This window comes from Pipistrellus kuhlii, unplaced genomic scaffold (genome assembly GCF_014108245.1).
Source record: "Pipistrellus kuhlii isolate mPipKuh1 unplaced genomic scaffold, mPipKuh1.p scaffold_m20_p_11, whole genome shotgun sequence".
In the NCBI taxonomy this organism is placed as follows: domain Eukaryota; kingdom Metazoa; phylum Chordata; class Mammalia; order Chiroptera; family Vespertilionidae; genus Pipistrellus; species Pipistrellus kuhlii.
In genome coordinates this window covers 14,274,810-14,296,371 of record NW_023425416.1, presented here as the reverse complement: position 1 = coordinate 14,296,371, position 21,562 = coordinate 14,274,810, and the positions used below count along the sequence as shown (strand labels likewise).

The window sequence follows — 21,562 nt, the reverse complement described above, 5'->3', positions numbered from 1 at the left end:
TAACATGGGGAGGGCAGTGGTCCTCGCTTCACAAGATTGTTTTGGAGTTAAAGCAATACATGTCATGGCCCAGAGTGCCTTCATTCATGCTCATAATTACCCAAGGGGATGTCTGACAGGACCGTCATGCTGCTGCCTTTTAAAGGCCAACCTTGACTTGACAGGTAGAGGGAGGTCTTAACAACAGACCTGGAGCCCTGACCCCTCAGGCCACTCCTGAGGTACCCAGGGAAAAGGCCCCTTGTGAATGAAGTGGAAAAATTGGGCTGTGACTGTCCTTAATAGCCTCGTCTTCAGCCAAACCCCTTCCCATCTCATAGAACCCAACATGCTCACTGTGACCCTGAAACACCTGCTTTACTCATCCGACACCTTTTGTCCTCCTACACCTTGGAGCATGGGAGATACAACAGTGGAAAGTCAGGTGTAGGTGACAAGGAACCATTAAAATCTTAATGTGGGATAAACGACCTCATCCTTTCTCCCTTCTTTCCCACCATCTGGTCTATTTTCAGGGGCAGAGAATTTGATAATTATCATTCCTTGGTTATACATGACTATCGACGATCCATATATAGCCTTCGGTCATTAATTCATCACAACATAGCAAACACCAGTGAACCTAACACTCTAAGAACTAGAAAGTTACCAATAACTCAAATCAACCTGTGTGTTGCTGTCTTTTCCAGGTGTTAGCAAACATATTTTGAAAGGGCCAAATAATAAATATTTAGATATTAGCCGGGAGCGGTTTGGCTCAGTAGATAGAGTGTTGGCCTGCGGACTGAGAGGTCCCGGGTTTGATTCCGGTCAAGGGCATGCACCTTGGTTGTGGGCACATTCCCAGTGGGGGCTGTGCAGGAGGCAGCTGATCGATAACTCTCTCTCATTGATGTTTCTAACTCCCTATCCCTCTCTCTTCCTCTCTGTAAAAAATCAATAAAAATATATTTTAAAAATAAAATAAAATAAATAAATAAATAAATATTTAGACATTAAATATTTAGAATACATTACGGTCTTTGTGGTAACTGTTCCACTTTGAAATAGGGAGAAGCCAATGATAGACAATCCATAAAAAGGGGCATGTCTGTGTTCCCATAAAACCATATTTACCAAGTCAGGTGGAGGGCCCAGTCACCCCACAGGCCATGATTTGTGAACCCTGCTCTAGTCCTTTATGTAGTCCCTGCTCCACCATCATCACCTGTCACCCACCCCATCTGCTCATCTATAGAATGAGGGTCTGAGGATGATGATCCTTAGGGTTCTATTATGTGTAAAAGCTTTTCATTATGGTCAGAATGCCCGAGTGGACTTGAAAGGCCCTGTATTTACAGACTTCAGGGAGTTTGAACAAACAAAGACTTTGAGTGTCTCTTTGGGTTAGAGCAGAGCTATTTAGCTTCCTTCTGCAGGGCCCAACGAGGGTCCACATCTTGAAAGATGAATACATGGACAGCAAAGTTGGTGCAGGAGGCCAGGGCACCTGCAGGCTAACTTCAGACATCTGGGGACACCTGCAGTTGATACCAGGCTGGTGGCTAAATGAGGAAGCACACTTCCATGCTGCTTATACCCTAAAGCTGTGTAGTCTTAGACAAACCACAGAATCTCTCTGAGCCTTGGCTTCCTCATCTGTAGCATGTAAATAATATCTTCCTCAAAGGATCCAGCAAGGCCCTAGCCAGTTTTGCACGGTGGATAGAGTGTTGTACTGAAGGGTCCCAGGTTCGATTCCAGTCAAGGGGTTGCCTGTATGTGGGTTGTGAGCTCAATTCCCAGTGTGGGGCGTGCAGGAGGCAGCCAATCAATGATTCTCTCTCATCATTGATGTTTCTGTCTCTTGCTTCCTTTTCCTTTCCTCTGAAATCAATAAAAATTTAATATAATAAATAATAACAATAATAAAGGATCAGGAAGGATTAAGTGATATATATTAAGTGCACAGCTTAGGTTGTGCACTTATGTCTGGAAGAGACCTATGCAGCAGATGATCAAAAGTGGACATTTCTAGTAGCAAATTGTATTCTTGGACCTCAAAGAGTCTAGACTGGCTGCTCCCACCTAAAATGTGAAGACTTTGAGAAGATGCAAAGCCCCCCCACAGCTACAGGTTCCTTGGAGCAGTGATGTGCTGCTCAAAGAGGTCCTTTGGTTCTCCTTTGCTCCTGCTGACTCTAACTGTTGATTTTGAAGTGGGCAGTGCACACTTGGACGGAGAAGGACTTTGCATGCAGAGGCTGAGTGATTAATTCCATCTGACCTCAGACCAGAGAACAAAGGGAGGGTTGTGATCTGCATGTTAATGCCTGCAGCATCTTCTCTCCCTCCCTCCCTCCTCTCCTTCCTCCCTTCGCCCCTCCTTCCCTCCATCAGCCAGATCCCAGAAGTATCAAGTCAACTCTGCATGCAAAAAAGTAGGAGAGATGCCAGGTGTCAGGTCAGGTCAAGCCATACCCCAGAGGGGAGGATGCCACGGTGAAGGGTGAGGTGCTCCTGGTACCAAGACTTAGTCAAGAACCTTGTTTCCCATGCAGAAACGTGCTTCAGACACACCCTCAGAGATTGTGGTTACCATGATACCAAGATTGCCACAATTTCCTAGCTTCTCTATATTTCCAATATGTGTATAATATATAGACATATATTTCCTATACACTTTCGCCCATGTTAAGTAAGAATGTTGTCTACTGTAAATCGGTCTATTTAACATTACACTTCCCTAAAAAAAAAAAGGATCAACAATTATTAACTCTTAAAATTGTTGATGTCTTGATATTCAACAAATAGTATTTCCTCCCAGGTAATGTTATTCAGTTATTTTCAAAGAATATATTAGAGTTAAATATGATATACTCACCTGGAAGGATACTCATAATAAATTGTTCTGTTAAATAAAGCAATTTGAATGGAAATGCATATTGTATAATCCCATTTATGTTGGGGGGGAAATGTGCATTGGCTTGTCTGAAGATGAAATACCCTGATTATCCAGTGGGCAGGGATAATTTAGAAGAAGAAAGGAAAAATAAAATATTCTCTTTCTACCTCTGCATATTCAACTTGCTACTGCAAACATGCATTACATCTATAATCTTAAAAACATAAAGAAGAAAAGCTGACTTCTATTAAGTAGCAAGTAAAGGTGCATTTTTTTTTACTAGAGTATTTGAGATCACTTATTTTCCAGGTATTGGCTGAGTTATAGGTATAAACAGAGCATACCCAGAACTTGATGGTGTGTCTTTCTCTGCCCAGTGATCTGGGCCTGCAAGCAGACCATATAGTGCTCACAAGCACGTCATCCAGTGCTGTCATCTGCTTTGGTGAAGTCATGGCAAAGGGCTTTCCCATCCCTCTCCCTGGGCCCCATCCAAAGCAGGTGCTTTGAGGATCTGATGTGAGGAAGGTTGTCAAATTGAGGGACAGCTGCAGCCCGAGATAGTAGGAAGGAAGCCCTGGCACCACAGATCCACACAGAAATTTCATTTAGTTGTGGAGGAAATAGGGAATTTGGAAAATTTTTCCCTAAGAATTGTGGATGATCAAATGGCACCAGGTATAAAATCTATAAAGAGCTATTTACAAGAAAAGCTCTTTCTTCCTTTCTTCCTTTCTACTTTCCCCCTGCCTCCCTTCTTCCCTCCCTCTTTAGTCTTATAAAACATATAGCAAGAGAACTAAGAATTTATCTTAAAACATAAACATATAATTGATTTAGTGTCTGCAGTGGGTCAATATTGCTAAGGATTTGTATTAAACTAATGTAACTGCTGTAACAAAACCCAAATATCAGTGGCTTAACTTAACAACAGCTTATTCATTGCCCTTAACACAGTGCACTTCAGATGGATGGGGGCCAGACTCCATGCCATCATTCATGGACCCAGATTCTCCATCTTGTCACTAGGTCTTCCTCTTAGTTCTCAGATTTTTCTTCATCGCCTGGCTGATGGGGCCAACCCTAGTAATGGTACTTATTACTTTTGCTTATATTTCATTGGCCAAAATGAAATCCCATGACCATATCTAACAGCTAGGAAGTCTGGGAAGTGTAGTCTAGCTGCATGCCTTGGAAGAAGAAGAGTCATACTTGTTGCAAAGCATTAGTAATCTCTGCCTCCACATTTTATTAGTGTTACCTCACTTAAAGGTGACAGCAGCTTGGTAGGCTCAAAGCTTACAATGATTTCTTATATTTATTCCCATTATAGTTGGTTCATAAAACAAATGCTGAATGAATGAATGACACAGAAAATTTAAGTAACTTACCCAAAGTCTCCAGCATATTTATTACAAACACATGGATTGTGAGTATCCATGTTAGGCACAATATTCAGGGAACTTATAGTTTAATATATTTTATGTCTTGAGGTCTTCTTTTTATATACAATACATTTTTTGACAGTAAGATGCAAATTTAATTATCCAGAAGCTCTAGCTAACTGAGAAGAATACCATTTTCTTTTGAGTTCAGTGGAGAATCAAGTCTCTAGAGAGAAGGTGGGAGGGTATGTGCATCTCTCTGTTCTTTCTAGCCTTCTTGCTAAGGTAAAAAATCCAAGTTCAAGGGCCACCTCTGGTCATTAAATTTACTTTACATGACTCTCAGTAGAATTTAAACTCCCTTTACCTGGCCTCAAGATGGCTGGTAAAATTAGTAGAACAGTGGATTTCAAATAAAATTAGTGGAGTGGTAGTAATGAAATGTGTGCCTTCAACCTCCTTAAAGCTAAGGAAGACAGTGGCCAAAATGTATGATACTTTTTCAGAATCACACTTGTCCACGGAGCCCAGAGCTGAGCAAGGTGTTTTGGGAACTAGTAAAGACATGGTATGCCGGCTCTGGCTCTTCAAAGAACTTAACAGTTTGTAGAGTGCTACTTAGCAATTCTTATTGATTGTGTCAGATTCTGTGATGATCATCTCATCACCATATGACTTCGTTGGACACTGACACTGTCCAACTCTCTGGAACTAAGTCTCAGAAGTCTTTTGGCTGGTAGCAGAGGCAGACTTAGAGGCAGATTTGTGTGGGGGTTTTTGTTTGTTGTTGTTTTGGTTCAGGTTAGAGGAAGTACAGACTTCCTATTCCAAGTTCTCTCCAACCTCTCAGCCTTCCAGCACTTAGCTTGTGTGCATACAGGATGCATGTGAAGATAAAGATGCATTCAGATAAGTATGATTAAAGGTAATTAGTGAGCTCATGCAGCTGGCGGAATAAACATAGGCAGATGCTGGTTGATATTAAGCTAATGAAAGAAACAAAAGGAGCAAGAAACATGGCAGCTTAGGAAGCCTGGCCAAGGCCTCACACTGACTCGTTTCACTTAGATCTTTTGATTGACTACTTTTGTCCCTGCCCCAAAATATAAATTGGAATCAAATTCATGTTTGATTGTTTGCTCATGTTATACATAAAAATGAATGTTTTGCGCAGTTCTTCTTGGTGAATCTTTATTTGCTTTTGTACTTTTATTATAACATGATAGTTCAGTTTCTGAAACAAATGACAATGTGTTTTTCATATTTTCAAATTATAACTTAGTGGATGTATATTGTGGTGCAATAATAAATCTGGGTCTTGCCTCTTCCTCTTTAAAGTTTGCTCCATGTTAGCTCTTTGATATGTCTAGCTTAAAAATGTTCTGGACAGCACAATTATCTCAAGCAGGACTTACATTCTGACCCACCAAGTACCAACCCTGAGCTTTAGGAATCCTTATTCCAGCCTTCATCTGACCCACTGTTTAATGTTAGAACAGTGTCCCTGATATGAAAGCATGGAATATGAAGTGAAACCATCTAGGTTCAATGCTGTATCCAATTTTTACTGGCTCTGTGACCTTGAATAAGTTACTTAACCCCTCTGATCTTCAATTAATCAGCTGTACAAAGGAACCCTGGCAAAACTGTCAGATTTGTAGGGAGGGTTAAAAATACTTTTATGCAAGAACCTTAGCAAAAAAAAGAAAAAAGAGAGAGAGAAAAGAATGCCGCTGCACATAGCAATATATATTAGCTGGTTTACTCTCTATTATTGTGTCTGTATGGCATATATCAACCAGGCACTTAGGCTGTATCTATTTGCACTGATCTGTTTGGAAGAAAAACAAGCTAGTTAAATGCAAAGGAGCATTTTGCTTGTGTAACAGAGTTCACCAGGTTTTTGGATTATAAAACATGCATGGGAATGCGTATTTTCCTAGCATCAGCTGGAATCTAAGTGAATTTGTGCTTTACGTATCTCTGCTTGTCATCAAAACAGTTCCACAAACAAAAGAAAGTTTGCCTTTGGTGTCATGTGACTGAACCTTCATGAGGGACGTTTGTTAGGAAAGTCAAGGCCCTGCGTTGACTTCCATGCAGCCCCCACCCCAGTTTGGAAGGGCAGTCTCCCACTTTGGTGCAATTGGGAACATTCTCATCCTTTCATTTGACCCACAAATCCCATCGTGGGCCACCTTCCGTGTGCCTGTACTGTTCATTTTAAAGGTTTACCTACCGATCTTTCCGAGGCAGTCCTTCCCTGGTAGGAGGCCCTTTCCCCATCCTCGCCTAATTAAAGAAAGCATGTAGTCATCTCCCCAGGGCTGTTTAGCTTTCATCATGAAGCATGACTATCAGGGTTCCGAGGTTGATAGGAGTGGAAACATTTGTGTTCAACAAGCAGGCTCCTTCATGTGTTGTCAACATTTCATTTGTGATTCTAATGAGAGCAGAGGAGAAAATAAACTCAGTGCACGGCTTTCCGCGGCCACAGCTGATGTTTATAAGTTTCGATCCATGGCTCCGATGAGCTTCCCATGAAGACATTTGGGAAGGCAGCTGTGCGCTGCTGCTGCTGCGTGATCAGGAGCCAGGATGGTTAGACCTACCGAGGCATCCCCAAGAATGGGCAATGTAGGTGCCGATGTGTACTTGTTGGTGTTTTAAATGTCCCCTGAGTATTATACCAAAAATAAATGGACCTACAATCCAAATGGACCTACAATCTAGCAAGGAGACATTTATGATGTGGCCACTCCCAAATAAGAAAAACTCAAGTTGTGGGAGTGTGGGGAAGAGGAGCCCCTGGTGCCGTGGGAGAAGACAGGCAGGGAATATGATGTGGGAGCCCGGGGCAGCGTCTGGTGGATGTTATCACCTGACTGCCATGGAAAAATGGGCAAGAATTTACTGCAGAGAGAGGGAGGGACAAGGGCCATCCAGGTAAAGACATGGCATGGGGAGGGCTGAGAGGGCAGAGGGATGGCACAGTGCCCTGGGAGCTACGGGGAGTCCAGTGTGGCTAACAGAAGGTGAGGAGAGCTCGGTGAGAAGATGCTGGGGACGACGTGAGGAAGCCGGTTGCTGAGCCTCCCACCCCACCTTTCACTGTAACTGCATTATTAATATTACAGTGTCCTTTGGCAGCTCCGCCATCTCCCCGTAAGTGGGGAGATACATCTTGCTGCCCTCCATAAGGGTAGAGAGGATTGCAATGTAGAAGGAGTACAAAATCTCAGTACATGTATATCAAAGCCTGAGCTCGTCCTACAGTTTGCTGTTGTGAGCGAGTCCACTCCACAGGTACCTGGGGAGGGGCAGGAGGGAGTTGTCCTCCCCGCACAGTGCGTGACCCAGTGCCATGCGGGAAGGGCCAACCCTGCTGGGCTCAGAGGCTCTGTTGCTAGGACAGAACCTTCCCTGTTGAGTGTTCAAGTGTATGTTAGTGTGGATAGCACAGCCAGCAGGCCAAGGGTAGCAAATAAGTGCTTGGGTGCTGCAGTTACCTGCTTTGTGGGGGCCTAGTGACCCCACCCAATAGCCCCAGGAAACCCAGTAGGGCCTTGGAATCCTTTCTAGCCCGGTGTGCCCTGCAAACAATGGCAGACAATTGCTGGCCTCCTAGCAGCTGTTCCTGAAGTAGATCCTCCTTATTTGCAAATTTCCCTGAGCAATCTGGAATGCAAAGCCAAGGACCATCTTGGGAGAATTGGAATGATGTGCTAGGAAGCTACTATGAGTCCCAGCCACCCACCAACATCTACATCTTGATGGAAACTTGGTGTTTTCTCCTTGTCTTCGTGGAGACAGTGGTTTTCCTCCAGTTATAAAATAAGTTAATTCTTTTTTTTTTAAAATTAATTTACTTATTTATTTATTTTTACATATTTTAATAATTTTTTTGCCCCCCTCCCTCCCTCCCCCATATCCCCTCCCTCCCCATAGTTTTATGTCCATTGGTTGTACTTATATGCATGTATACAAGTCCTTCGGTTGATCTATTATCTCCCCCAGATCCTCCTCCCCTCCCCGCTGTAATTGACAATCTGCTTGTTGCTTTACTGTCTCTATATATAAGTTAATTCTTTATTTCTAAAAATGGTCTTCCAGAACAAGAAACAAAATTGCAGGACATGTCGAAAGGGGTTAAGTTATGGCCTGTCACTTGCACAGGATGTCCATGGCTCCCACCAGGGTTTGCTGGTTGGGTGGGTTAGCCCTGAGCCTCGTGTAATTTCTCCCTGAAACTCGCCCAGCAGAGCACGGTCATGGGCTTAAGAACCGGAAGTGTCTGAAAGGGTAATAAATGTTGGACGGCAGACTAGGACCAAGGGGAAACTGTGAACTAGCTCCCCATTGATTTCTCCACCCATCTGTCACATTTGGGGTGACCTGGCACTGAATTAGCAGCTTGTTCTAGCTCCCCATTAATTTCTCTATGCGTCTGTCACATTGAGGTGACCTGGCACGGTGAATTAGCAGCTTGTTCTGTTTAGTTTCTCTGTCTAGAAAATAAGATTGCTCTGACTAACGGAGTCCCTACATTCTCAAGGTGAATCAAAACATCTCAAACTCATGGAAATCTCAGAAAAGCTCAGACACAGGTGCTTTACCCAGAGGCTATCAGGAAATCCTTCGCCATTCCAGGATTGGAACAATAATTTCTTACATCTTACAGAAGAAGAAAAAAACAAACACACCCGATTAGGGGTGAGAATGAGTCACTAACCAGAGATCAGTTTGTAAGTAATAGGGCGGGAACTTGACCCTGCCTCTGTCTGATCTCGAAGCCATTTAACTCCTTTGTTCTTTCATCCTATTCTTCCTGGCCTTTTCCCCTTCATCAGGGGAAAACAAAGGAAAGGCCTGAAAGAGACTTAGCCCAGACAAACAGACTTAATAGAAATGACCTTACCAGCCCTACCCATGACCTTAGGTCTTTGGGCTCAGTACTTCTCCATGCCCAGAGCCACCTAGAGAAGAGCAGGGCTTGGCGCCTGGCTGCTGTGCCTACAGGTAGAAAGGGTTCTGGGCGGAGGTGAGGGAAGCGGGCCTTCTGTGCATGGAGCTAGCACTAATCTGGTCCATCCCTGGAACGCGCTATCAGTCAGATCTGGGACACATTTGTCATGGCTGCTCCCTTATTCAGAAGCTGCCCCCACAGGCCCACCCTCTCCTCCTAGCTGGGCAGGAAGGGCGGAACTCCCTTTGATCTCAGGGCCGGTAGCAAGAGAAGCATGGCGTTTTGTGGCCCCGCTCCTGCCCGGCAGCCTGGGTGAGTGTTTGGACAGTCACACGAACAAAGCCCCGTGGCCACGTTTGCTTTAGAGCCTCCTGGCTCAAGAGAGCAAGCCCTGGAAGGAATCCATGTAGAATGGCAGCTCCTTCGCACTGAAGAACTCTCGATGCAAAGAGGATGCCAGAACTCAGGCCTCAGCAGATGATAAAACACTCAAAGAGAGGGCAGGAGGTAGACAGGCTGAGCCCACCTGACAGCCATCCCACCTGACAGCCGGACTTCTATGCAGGAAAGAACACAGGCCCTAGCCAGTTTAGCCTAGTGGATAGAGCATTGGCTCGCGGACTGAAGGGTCCCATGTACCTAGGTTGCAGGCTCCCGGTCCTGGTTGGGGGCGTGTGGGAGGCAACCAATCAGTGTGTCTCTCTCACGTCAGTGTTTCTCTCTGTTTCTCTCCCCTCCCTTTGGAAAAAATATCCTCAAGTGGGGATTAAAAAAAAAAGCAAACAAAAAAAATCACACCCCCTCCCCCCCAAAAAAAGAACCACACAATCGCCACGTGGGTTTTCAGTCTCCATCCACAACTCTACACCTGAATAAAAGACATTGGCCCAGAAACTAAGCAGCCAGCTTTGGAGATACAGTCACCATTTAATAAGTGAGACAGGGAGCTCTTAGGAGACTGACTTTTCTACTGCTCCTCCTTCAGAAAGGAAAGTTTCTGCATCAAGTAATTCTGAAAAGGGGGTGCTTGTCTTTTAAAAATATAGTCAGCTTCCCTGTCGTGCAGTATACTTTGATGTATTAAAACGCAGTTTGCCCCCTCCAATTACTGCCTCGATGCCCAATGCTGTAAAATTAAACTATTCCTCGCTGATGTTTTATGAAGTCCCACCAGCGTTTCAGACTCAGACATCTTACAGAGCTTCAGGCCGTATGTTTTATATGCTGTCGGGGTGAACTCTGACTTTGGTCCCTAAAGCCCCATCCCCCGCTTTTTTTTTTTTGCTTTTTTTTTAAGCACAGCATTTTCAAAAACTTGCTACAGGTATCTCCCAAATTGTGGACTGTTGGAAGCAAATCTCTCTGGTTGTGTGGATGTGAATCCAAAAAAGTGATTTTTTGCAAAGAATGCTACACAAGAATGTTTCCTGAACATCACTTTTGCATTTATTCTGTGCTTGATAGTATTGTGCTTGGTACATTTCTCACCATTTTTTTGGGGGGGTGGGGACTTAAAGGAGTAGAATATTTATGTTTTAAATCCATTAGCAAAAAAGGATATGCCTTTATGCAGAATGAGTTCACCCCTGTAAGCAGGGAGGCCAAAGGTTTGTTTGCATTTTCAGAAAGAAATGGATGTAGCTGTAAATGCCGATCCTCTTAACAAGACTAACTTTGTCATTTAATAAGGGAGATTATTTCATAGATTTAAAACCAGTTAACACATTGAAAACCTGATAAGACAAGGCGATCCTAGTATGTTTCCTGTTCTCTGGTGATTAAAGCAGAGCGAGGGCTGGGCTCGGGGAGGTTTTCCATGGTACGAGCAATGCTGCGAATGTTTCTCCTGGTAATGCAATTAGGAAATATTGGCCCCAGCTAATGTAACTTAAACAAAACATGTTGTCCTCGTCAAACTTGTTCAAGTTGTTAAACAGGCAAAGCCTTGTCCAAAAAGTTGAAAAACAGGGGCCTATAGTGTTTCCATGGAAACTCTGTTAAAATACTGATTTGTGGATATGATCATAATCAGCCCCATAATCTAATATGACTGAATTAAATGAAAAAGAATCTCGGTTATGAAGTAAGCCCCCTGTGTGAGAGTATTCTTACACATGCAGAAAACATATGGGTCCTGACGGGCACTCCTTTCAAACTGCTTACTGGTGCGGGGGTGGGGCTTTAAGATTCCAGTTTCTGTGTGTTGTTCCCCCACCCCCTCACCCCCCCACTTCCCTTCATTGTTCATCCTCTTTCTAATGCTGGGACTATGTGGGTAATGGCATTTGGAGTTTTCAGTGTGTATCCCTACTCCCCCTAAACACCCACATTGTTTTCATTGTCTTTTGTGACAAGAGAAGATAACCCATAATATTTAACGGCTTGTGGGACGTTACAAGATTAAGTTTTATGAATATAATAATTTCGCCCTGCTAATGGGATCTTGGTAGAATTCTAACTATGCAGTTTCACGTGGATTCCGTTGCCCTCTGGAGGGAGGGATATTGAACAGGAGCCGGGGTGAGTGTCCCTGGAACCCCCAGCAGAGGCTCAAGGTCGTGCCCTGGCTTCCCCGCCGCCCTGGTCGGTGGCTCTGTTTGTATGCACCTGTCTGAGTGCAGTAAAAATGGAAACTGCTCACCCTGGGATAAACCTCAGCCTGTGGAATGGCAATGACCGCTGTCTTTCGGTAAACCAACTTGATTTATTTGAAATTCTGTTCCACCTTGAAAAGATCACAGGTGGCATTTGTGTGACCAGTTTGGGTATCGTAAAAATATGTCCTCAGTCACATAAGAACTTAAAATAGAATAGTTACTGGGTGACTGTTAGCAAGAGCCTGGCAGTCATTGGTGTCTTAGCCATGGCGTCCCAGAGCATGTGCAGAAAGACTTGCGTGACAGCTGGAAGTGAATGTCCCCCTGCACAGGTCTGTCTGCATATCTCTATCGCCCAGGTTCCCTGGTGCTTGGGCATGGGTCCTAAGGTCACAGAGTGTCTGAGGCTCACCTTCTGGACAGAAGCATGCTAAGCAGAGTAAGACAGAACTCATTGATTCAGACCCTGCCCCAAGGAGCAGAAACTGACTCCGCCCTGGGCTCTCCCATCCTCCTACCAGAATGGCTGCATCTTCCATGTGTGCACACCTTCTGATTTGGGTACAGAAAGAAACAGACAAGGAGAGAAATAGGTTCAGGTCAGAATCTGGTGTCAGGAGCTTGAATCTGCTGATTATTTGCTCCCTTTAATGATTCATTTTTTTTATTTCTAATTAACTCAATTATATAGCAAAATAACATATGAATATGGTTTTTAAAAATTAAATAGCACTTACAAAGCTTACAAAGTTTTCTATAGGCAACCTAGAGGCAATCACTTCTATCATTCTTAGCATCTCTTTTTCATGAGCAAGCTGAGGTTACCAGATTTTATTTATTTTCAAATATTTCTTATTTACTTTCTTTAACACCTGAATGCTTTAGACTTTTTACACCAGCCCTTCTTGTGCGCTCTCTCTCTCTCTCTCTCTCTCGATATATATATATGTATATATATATATATATATATATATAAATACATATATATATGTGTATATATATACATATATATATATATATATCACCAACATAGCTATATAATATATACCTATGTTATAGTTTTTGATTAATTAGACAATGACTATATTATTCAGATTATCTATGTATATTCCCTACTATGTTACATAGAGTGCTATTGTGTGTTTATTTGCTCAGTTTTCATTCTACTCACTACTATTTTTCCCTATATGTTTAATCAAATATCTAAAATGCTCATTACTATTATTTTCTAAATATTAAATATTTTCTAAATATTAAGTATTTCTGCCTATTTCATCATTTCTTGGCGAGACCTTGCTCCCTGCACCCTCTGTCATCCTATCCATCTGGACAATTGCTCTCCAGGCCTGTTGGGCAGCTGAGTTCCGGAGATTCTCCTTCACTCCCTCTTGCTGTGGTCATAGCCTTCTTTCCCCTAGACCACGTGTGTCAAACACAAGGCCCGCGGGCCAAATCCGTCCCGCCAGGCCTTGCAATGTGGCCCGCACCGCGCTGTCATCACTGCACTCCGCTGCGTTTCCATCACAATGACAGTTTATGACTGTTCAGTAAACCATTCGGCCCGCGATTTAGGCTGGATTTTAGATTTTGGCCCCTTCTCTGATTGAGTTCGACACCCCTAGACCCTATCTTTCTTTTCCTGCCTATTCCTCATTTTGGATTTCTAAAAAAGGAAGGTAAAATCTTTTTGTCCTTGTATGTTTGAGAATATCTTAATTCCACTCATACACATGAAATCTTGTGGCTGGGTATAGAATTCTAGGCTGGAGATCATTGTCTCTCAGAATCGTGAAGCATTATTCCATTGTCTTTGGAATTCCAGTGTTATTGTAAAACAATCTGATAGCACATTGTTTGATATGAGCAGGTTTGCCCAACCTCCAACTCAGAAGCTTTTAGAATGGAATCCTTATTCCTAGTGTCCTGAAATTCTTTGATGCCATTGGCCCTTGTTTATTTTGCTGGACATTTTATAAGCTCCTTTGATTTAGAAATGTATTTCCTTCAGTTCTAGGAAATTTCCTTATGTCATTTTTCCAGAATTTTTTTATTTTTATTTTCTGGGGGAATTTTTGTTTTCCAACTGTTTTTACTCTTAAATTTATTTGTTTATGGTGACTATAGTCTTTTAAGTTCCCAAGTGTCCTTTCTTAGAGCAGCTTGTTCTTGTTTGGAGGACACAATATCTTCTTTGATCTCTCTGAATATATTGATTGTTTTTGTTTTTTTTCTTGTTGTCTGTGCTGATAACTCTAGATCATTTTTGTGTGTGTGAGTTTTATCCTTCTTTGTCATGTTGAAGGATCTCTACAAATATGTATAGCCTTAGTTCTTACTTAAGACTGAGGCACTAAAATGTTGATTAAAGATTTCTCTATCAATGGAACTTACTTATTGGTAAATCAATACAACCCAGTAAATTTAAAGACATGGCCTATAAAATGTTAATAGCTTTAAAGCTTACTTGGGGGATATAAGCCCAACTGTCAGCATCTGGGATCTGGATTTAACATAGAAGAAAAGCAAGCTCACTTGCTTCATGTCTTGTTCCAGAATATCCAATACCAACAGCGGCCATGGAGCTTCAAGAATAGGCTCCAAACCCAGGAGGAGTGAGTATTCTGCCCAACACTGGAGAAATAGGCTGCTTTGCTCTCTTCTCCCTTGAATGGAAATAATCCAGTCCTTTATTAAACACTTGAAAAAAAGAAGAGATAAAAAGAAAGTAAGAAATGCAACTTTGGGAGGAGAAACAATTTATTTTAAAAAATCCCTGGGACCATTTAGTTCCCAACTGAGATTACTCTTAAGGCATGAGCTCAAGTGTGGATGATCTTGAGAGTAGTTGCAATACTCTGTTGATAAAAATAGCTAAGCATTGTGAGACATTAATCTCCCTGTACCATAGTGCACTTAAGATGAGGAAATCAGCAGCTCTTTGCTTTTGCCTGCTCATAGCAACAATTCAAGGAGGATTTTGATGTTTTGCTATAGGAGCATGGGGGTGGGAGAGAGAGAGAGAGAGAGAGAGAGAGAGAGAGAGAGAGAGAGAGAGAGAGAGACTCTCCAAGAGGACTTTGTGGATCTGGCCAACAGAAGGGTCACATTTAATCCTTTCTGGAACTCCATAAGGAGAGTGATCATCCATCCTAGAAGAATATTATTATACCAAAGTTATCAATTATTGAACTCACACTATGTGCCAGGCGCTGTGCTAGATCCAACTTTATCGTCAAGCTTTTACAAACAAGCATAGGAAGGTTAAGCCTGAAATCTAATTCTGCGCCCATCATTACTCCATGCTGCCACTTGGGTTTTTCAGTAGACCAAGGAACAGAAAAAGGGTGGAGCGATCTTTCATAAAGTACTAAGACAAACCTAAAAAAAACAAACAAACAAAAAAACAAAAACAAAAAAACAACAACAGAAAACAAGGAATACAAAAGCTATAGCTAGGACCTGCTGGACAGGGAGAAAGGAAGGGAGTCTCATAGCCAATTTGGGCTCCCAATGCAAGGTAGGACTCTGCAGGAATCATTGGACCATTTTGCCAAAGACCTACAGGAGACTATCATGTCCATGCAGTACCAGCATCAATCTTCAGCATCCTGAGTGCCAGGTGTCCCCAAGGTGCCAGGTGCCCTGGGGAAGGATCCATGTACAGTGTGGAGATGGTGGAGACCTAGCAAAACCCCTAGATGGCGGGTTTTGCTCTGGCTGTACCCAGTGAAACGGGGGATCCTGCCCCATCAATCAGAACTTGACCTAGGGGCCTAGCCAGTTTTTCTCAGTGGATAGAGAGTTGGCCTGCAGACTGAAGGGTCCTGGGTTTGATTCTAGTCAAGTGTATGTACCTAGGTTGCAGGCTCAACCCCTGGCCCTGGTCAGGATGTGTGTAGGAGGCAAACAATTAATGTGTCTCTCTCACATACATATTTCTCTCCTCTGTCTCTCCCCCTCCCTTCCTCTCTCTCTAAAAATCAATAGAAAAATATCCTTAGGTGAGGATTAACGAGAGAGAGAGAGAGAGAGAGAGAGAGAGAGAGAGAGAGAGAGAGATCCCTAGCTCCTTCCACCATGTGAGGACCCTCTATGGACCAGAACTTGACCTAGGAACAGAAGCTACTCTAGATATTCTAAGCAATAAGAGCCTGAATATAGGGAAGCAGAAGCTTTTATAATTACTGGCGGGTGGAGAATGTGGGTTGGGAAGCATGAATGCAGATGGTTCTCAAGAACTTGCTTGAAAGCTCTCCAGACTTCACATCTGCCAGCACATCTGCCTGTAACTGCCTCCAGACTAGCATGACCTCTGTCTCAAACCAGCACTAGCTCTCTCATTTGGCAAACTCTAATCTAGAACCATCCAGGGGTGGGGGACTCTGGGAAATACAGTCCTAGATTCTCTTCCCTAAGGCAAGACAGGCCTCCTAAGGAGGAGGTGATGATGTCCACTCGAATATCACTCAGAAATACCTGGGACTTTCTATGACATCCAATTACCATGGCCTTCTGTTTGCCCCACTGCCACCCCATTTCCTCTGCTTGTCTTGGTGAAAGGGGAGACAGGAAACCTTTTACCTGGGAAAGTTTAGGTGTGGTGTGAGCCTCGGGTCCACTCCAGGTGACCGCCCAAGAGCCCACCAAGCTGAGTAGCTCTCTCACTGTATCCACTCGCATGCTGCTGCAGTAAACATTGAAAACTTCTTGATAATGGTTAATGGTAAGAAGTGAAAATACTCCTGAACCTTCCTGGGGATGCCTGTGCTGGCCTTCTTCATTATTCACATTGTGGCATCTGAGAGCAGTGAAGGGCCTCTGTGTGCTCAACCAGTCAGGGAAAAGGTACCATGCTCCCTGTAATCTCCTACCATGAGCAGCAGCATGGTCCTGCTGCCCTGCCCCTGGACGGTGGCCATGGTTACCTGGGGAGCTTCCCTGGGCCATGGCAAGGCCCCCCAGGAAGGAGCACCAGGCTTCCTTAGTGATGTTTGACACAAAGTCAGGAAGGTGGCCACACACACCCCAGATTTCCCCATGCAATGCTGGCCTCAGCTATTGTGTTGGACTGTGTGAGAGGAGTTGCTTAAAGGATGGGTCTCTGGGCATGCAGCTAAGTTGCCCAGCCCCTGTTGGAAGGAGCCATCAGTTGCATTTATCAGGGCACCATCCATTGCAAGCAAAAAAACCAAACTTGATGTGGCTTAAGCAAAATAGGCAAATTAAAGGAAGTCTCATGATGGAAATGGTTGCGGTGAGTGGAAATTCACTGTTTTGTAAGTAAAAAGTCCAAAGCTGAAGGTACAGCTGGAAACAGGGCTCAGCTGAGGGCACCAGGTTTTTAGTTCTTGCTTCGCTTGTCTGTGTCAGACTTATTCTCAGGCCGGCCACTCCCGGCAGTGTCCCCAGCTCACATCCACCGGCTTGGTAAACTCAATGGAAAGAATCCTCTGACTTCCTGACTTCCAGTTCAAAGTCCTGGGCCTGGCTCTCATTGGCAAAGCTCGGTAGGTGCCCATATGGCAGAGGAGGGGATGCATTCCTGTGCCTGCTGCGTAGGGGGCAAACTCCACACAAACCACATGGAGAGAAATTGAAGGCAGCACAGCCCCCTAAAGGAAAGGGTGTACTATTAGGTATGGGTAAGAGAGGGTAAGGCTCTGCGAATCTCCTCTCCTCCCCAAAAAAGCATGCATGCCCAGCTAGCTAAAGCAAAAGCTCTCTGTTACACCAGCACAACCGAATTAGTGCAGGCCATCTCTGCATCAACCCAGTCAAATTGCCCACCTTTTTGGACTTCCGGTCACTCGTTTGTGCAATAAACAGGGTGGGTTCTAGGTCCACTTGACCTTTCCGCCTCTACATGTGTGCACATTAACCTGTCTACACCTCAGCCAAGTGGGGTAGATCGGTTAGTTATTTCAGGCCAAATTGTGTCAGAAAGCAGTAATACAAAACAAAACAAACAAATCAAAATGGCCTGAAAAATCTCCCAACATTGTCTGTTAGGGACTCGGAAATATTCAAAACTGGTTGTGAAGAGACACATGCCCCAGAAGTGACCATGGTCCCTGACACAGACAGGCAGAGCCTGCGGGAGCATGGGCGGACGGTTGCTTTTGCCTAAAAATTCTTTTGGAAACAGCCCCACCGAACTCATCTGGTATACGGCGCTCTGGGCAGGAGTAATTATTTTTATGAGGCATTATTCATGTCTAGTCTACCTGAGGGCCACCCCGCATAATGCCTCTCCAGCTATTAAAGGCTTTATCAGGCACGCAGCGTCTCGAGCAGTTTCCTTTAGGGGAAACGAAAAAGATTCCTCTTGAAGTTTACCACCTCCAGGGGCAATTGCTGCCCATTCCAGGGCCACGTTAAGTGGTTGGCACCTGAAAAAAGGGCAGCCTTTCTCTTTTAAGTGCAGCCGGAACATGGGAGTGAAGGAAGGGAGTCGGAGAAGTGTTTCCATGCGGCCAGGGCAGCTTTCTTGTTTTGCTGTGAGCTGGCAAACCTCAACATGCTCAAGCAGCGTTTTGTCAGATTTCTTAAATGCTGAACGTGGCACCGGCCCAAATGAATGTAGATGTTATTTTAGTGCTAGGAGAGATTTATTTTAATGTACAGATGCAGCCACTACAAAGGCCCTTTTAGTCGACTGGGGGCTCTGTGCCTGGCTCTCTGAGTCTCTACATGCCCCCTCCTCAGTCCGGGGAGCTGGTGTACTCTGTGACATTGCAGAGCATCCCCCTTCCCTTCTCCGTCTCCCTGGGCAGTGACAGGAATGCTGATTATAATTAAAATGAAGACGCTTTGTGCGTGGAAAAGCAGTTTGCAAGGGTCCCTTCCCTTTCCCTGGAATTCAGAACCATAGGGCTTGATGAAAGAAAAAAGCAGCAACAGGGAGCTGGCTTGCCCAGCTCTCGGCTCAGCAGAGCAGCCCCAAAAGGCGCAGCTCCTAATCGAGGACCTCGGTGCTCTGGGTGCGGAGGGTGCTGCTCAGGGACTGTTCGCCTCTGAGATGGGAAATCCATCAGCGGGGCTGAGCCTCAGATACCAATATCTTACACCTTGATGGAAGCCAAAATAAACGGGAAAGGAAGCACAGAGGAAGCCATGGCCACATGTGAGGCTGGACCCAGCCAAATCTATGCTTTCAAGGCAAGATGAGAGCAGGGCAGCCACAGACAAAGTCGGGGGCCGGGGGTGTTGGAGAAAGGGGGGGGGGGGGAATCACCAGACTCAGGGGCAGGAGGGAAACTGGAGCCGGGATAGTCCTCATCCCCATCCCACTCAAGGCCCCTCTGTATAATAGTGTGCAATATCCCCTTTACTATCCCAAAATGAAATCCGTGGAAAATATAACCTGTTTCTCCACAGGCTGCCAAACACAAAACGAGAGAAAGATCTATAGACTGCTCCAACCAAAATAGCAAGAAATCAAAGGAGAGTCGTTTATAGCAGGATAATATATATTTTAGTGTGTGAGCGCTTGGGCACAGCCATGAGAGAGACAGAAGGCCGTAGCCAGATGCTGTTTGGACATCTCCACCACACACCAGGCCTCCTGGCTGAGGGGATTCTCTGAAATAGGCAAGTTGCAGGCAAAACAACATGTGCTCATCTCTCTTTCACTGGCCTGAGGTTACTTTTCTCAAAAATCCCAAGTGCAAGACGTAGTTTGTATTGAAATGTAAACAGAGGCCTAGATGGGGCACATGCTTTCCAAGGCAGAGCCTTGAAGCCCGGAGAGCAAGGGGCCACTCTTTGCTGGGAGCCATCTCCATCTCCTGAGCCGGAGGCCTTCCAGTCACTGTGACAAACTACAGATTTCCCAAACAGCCCCCTAGGGGGTGATGCAGTCCCACAGAGAACCACAGGGAAACCAACCGGGCAGCAGGCTTCTGAGTCAGGCTGTGGGCTCAAATCCCAGTTCCACCAGGTCCCAGCAGCTGTGCGTCCAGTTCAGTTACTTAACTACCTGCATGTTTTCTTGAAAATGGAGAGAATTTCCTTCATCCAGAGATGGCTGGCAGCTCCGGTGGGAGATATGTGATCAGGGCCTGGCCCACTGTGCCTCCCTGGGTTGCCTGTGACTAGGACCACACCTGCAGCCCTGAGTGCCCAGGGCCATGTCTCCTGGGCGTCACCTGTCTCCTAGAGACAAAGGCTGTTGCCTCTGCTCTGCAGCGCTGGCCAGGGGCACCCGCTTCATTTGCTCTGCCACTTTGTTTCCAAAGACCTTCTCCTGGCTCCTTCCTTCAGAGAGAGGCAGCAAGCATAGCTTGCAGGCTCTGCAAGGTGCCAGTCTGGCTCCTTTTGGCCTCCAAGGAACTGATCAGTTCACAAAAGTTGAAAAGAAAAAATTTAACATAAAGCAAAATGAGTGAGAATTTAGTATGTGGGCTTATTCATCTAATAAGTAGAGATTAGCCTTTTCTATACAGATAGTCTTATTAAATACAATAGTCTTTTTTTTTTTTTTTTTAAGTAATTTTCACGTGACTTTTTGTCCATACATTTTAGGCAGTTGGTTTTTAGTTTGTACTTAGAAGTCAGGAAGGTCTGGTTCCCGCAGCATCTCTCCCGACTTCTAAATCGGAAATTTCTGTCACGAGTCTTCCAGCTTGGCTTCTCAGAAACCCCTGTGTCCTTTCCAAAACTGGTTTGGCTCAACGGATAGAGCGTCGGCTTAGGGACTGAAAGGTCCCGGGTTCAATTCCGGTCAAGGGCATGTACCTTGGTTACGGGCATATCCCCAGTAGGGGGTGTGCAAGAGGCAGCTGATCAATTACTCTCTCTCATCGATGTTTCTAACTCTCCTTCTCTCTTCCTCTCTGTACAAAATCAATAAAATATATTAAAAAAAAAAAAGAAAGAAAAGAAACCTCCGTGCCCTCAGGTTTGAGATAGAGGTGGCAGTGACAATGTCCACCTGGGAGGATTTTGCCAAATGTCCCCTTTCAGAAACTCCCCGCAGAGTGGGGAATGTTCTGGGCAGTTGGGGTTATGCCAGGTCTAGCTTGCTTACCTCTTAGAGAAAAGACGAAGCCTCCCTCGGCGGTGTGAAGCCCAGGGCCTCTGCGGGAGGGACCTCAGCATCCTAGCAGACAGATGGCTGAGTGACCCAGTGTCTCAGTCTTGGAAAAACTGGGTGGAGACTCAGCTACAGGATATCTGGTTTACTCAAAGCATGTCTGAAATGTACATTGCTGTTCCCATGTGTGTGCACATGTGACATTTCTTGACTGCTCACTACATGCCTGACACTACGCTAGGCCCCGGACACGCATGTGCTCATTTAAGTTGCACTATGATCCTTTATGGTGTATGTGACTCCTGCCCTGTTGTGCAGGTCAGGACACTGACTGGGAGGCACATGGCCTGTATTGAGACAGGCAGGACTCAGACCCAAATTCACTGGACATTTTTTTCAATTGGGATGGAAGTATAAGGAAACAAACACAGATGGCCACTAAGAAACTAACATAGTGGGCCTCATAAGATTGCTGAGCCTCCCCTGTAGAGGTGGGACTCCTGAAGCCCCCCACTCCTGGTCCAGACAGGATTGGGCCAAGGTCATGGGTACCATGGAGACCCCTCACAGGTGAGCAGATGGCTCATGACATGGGTAGAGAGGAGAGACTGGTCAGTACAGTGGGGGCCTCAGAGGACCCCACCATCTTTTCCATTTGGAGACTTTGGTGGATGCTGAAGGCCTGATTCCCCAATC

General features: G+C 44.8%; 1 protein-coding gene across 3 annotated transcripts in view; it reads left to right on the top strand.

The window, feature by feature from the left end:
- The window catches only part of CACNA2D3 (calcium voltage-gated channel auxiliary subunit alpha2delta 3), a 773,665-nt gene that overhangs the window by 641,637 nt on the left and 110,466 nt on the right, over positions 1–21,562 (top strand). The window lies entirely within an intron of this gene.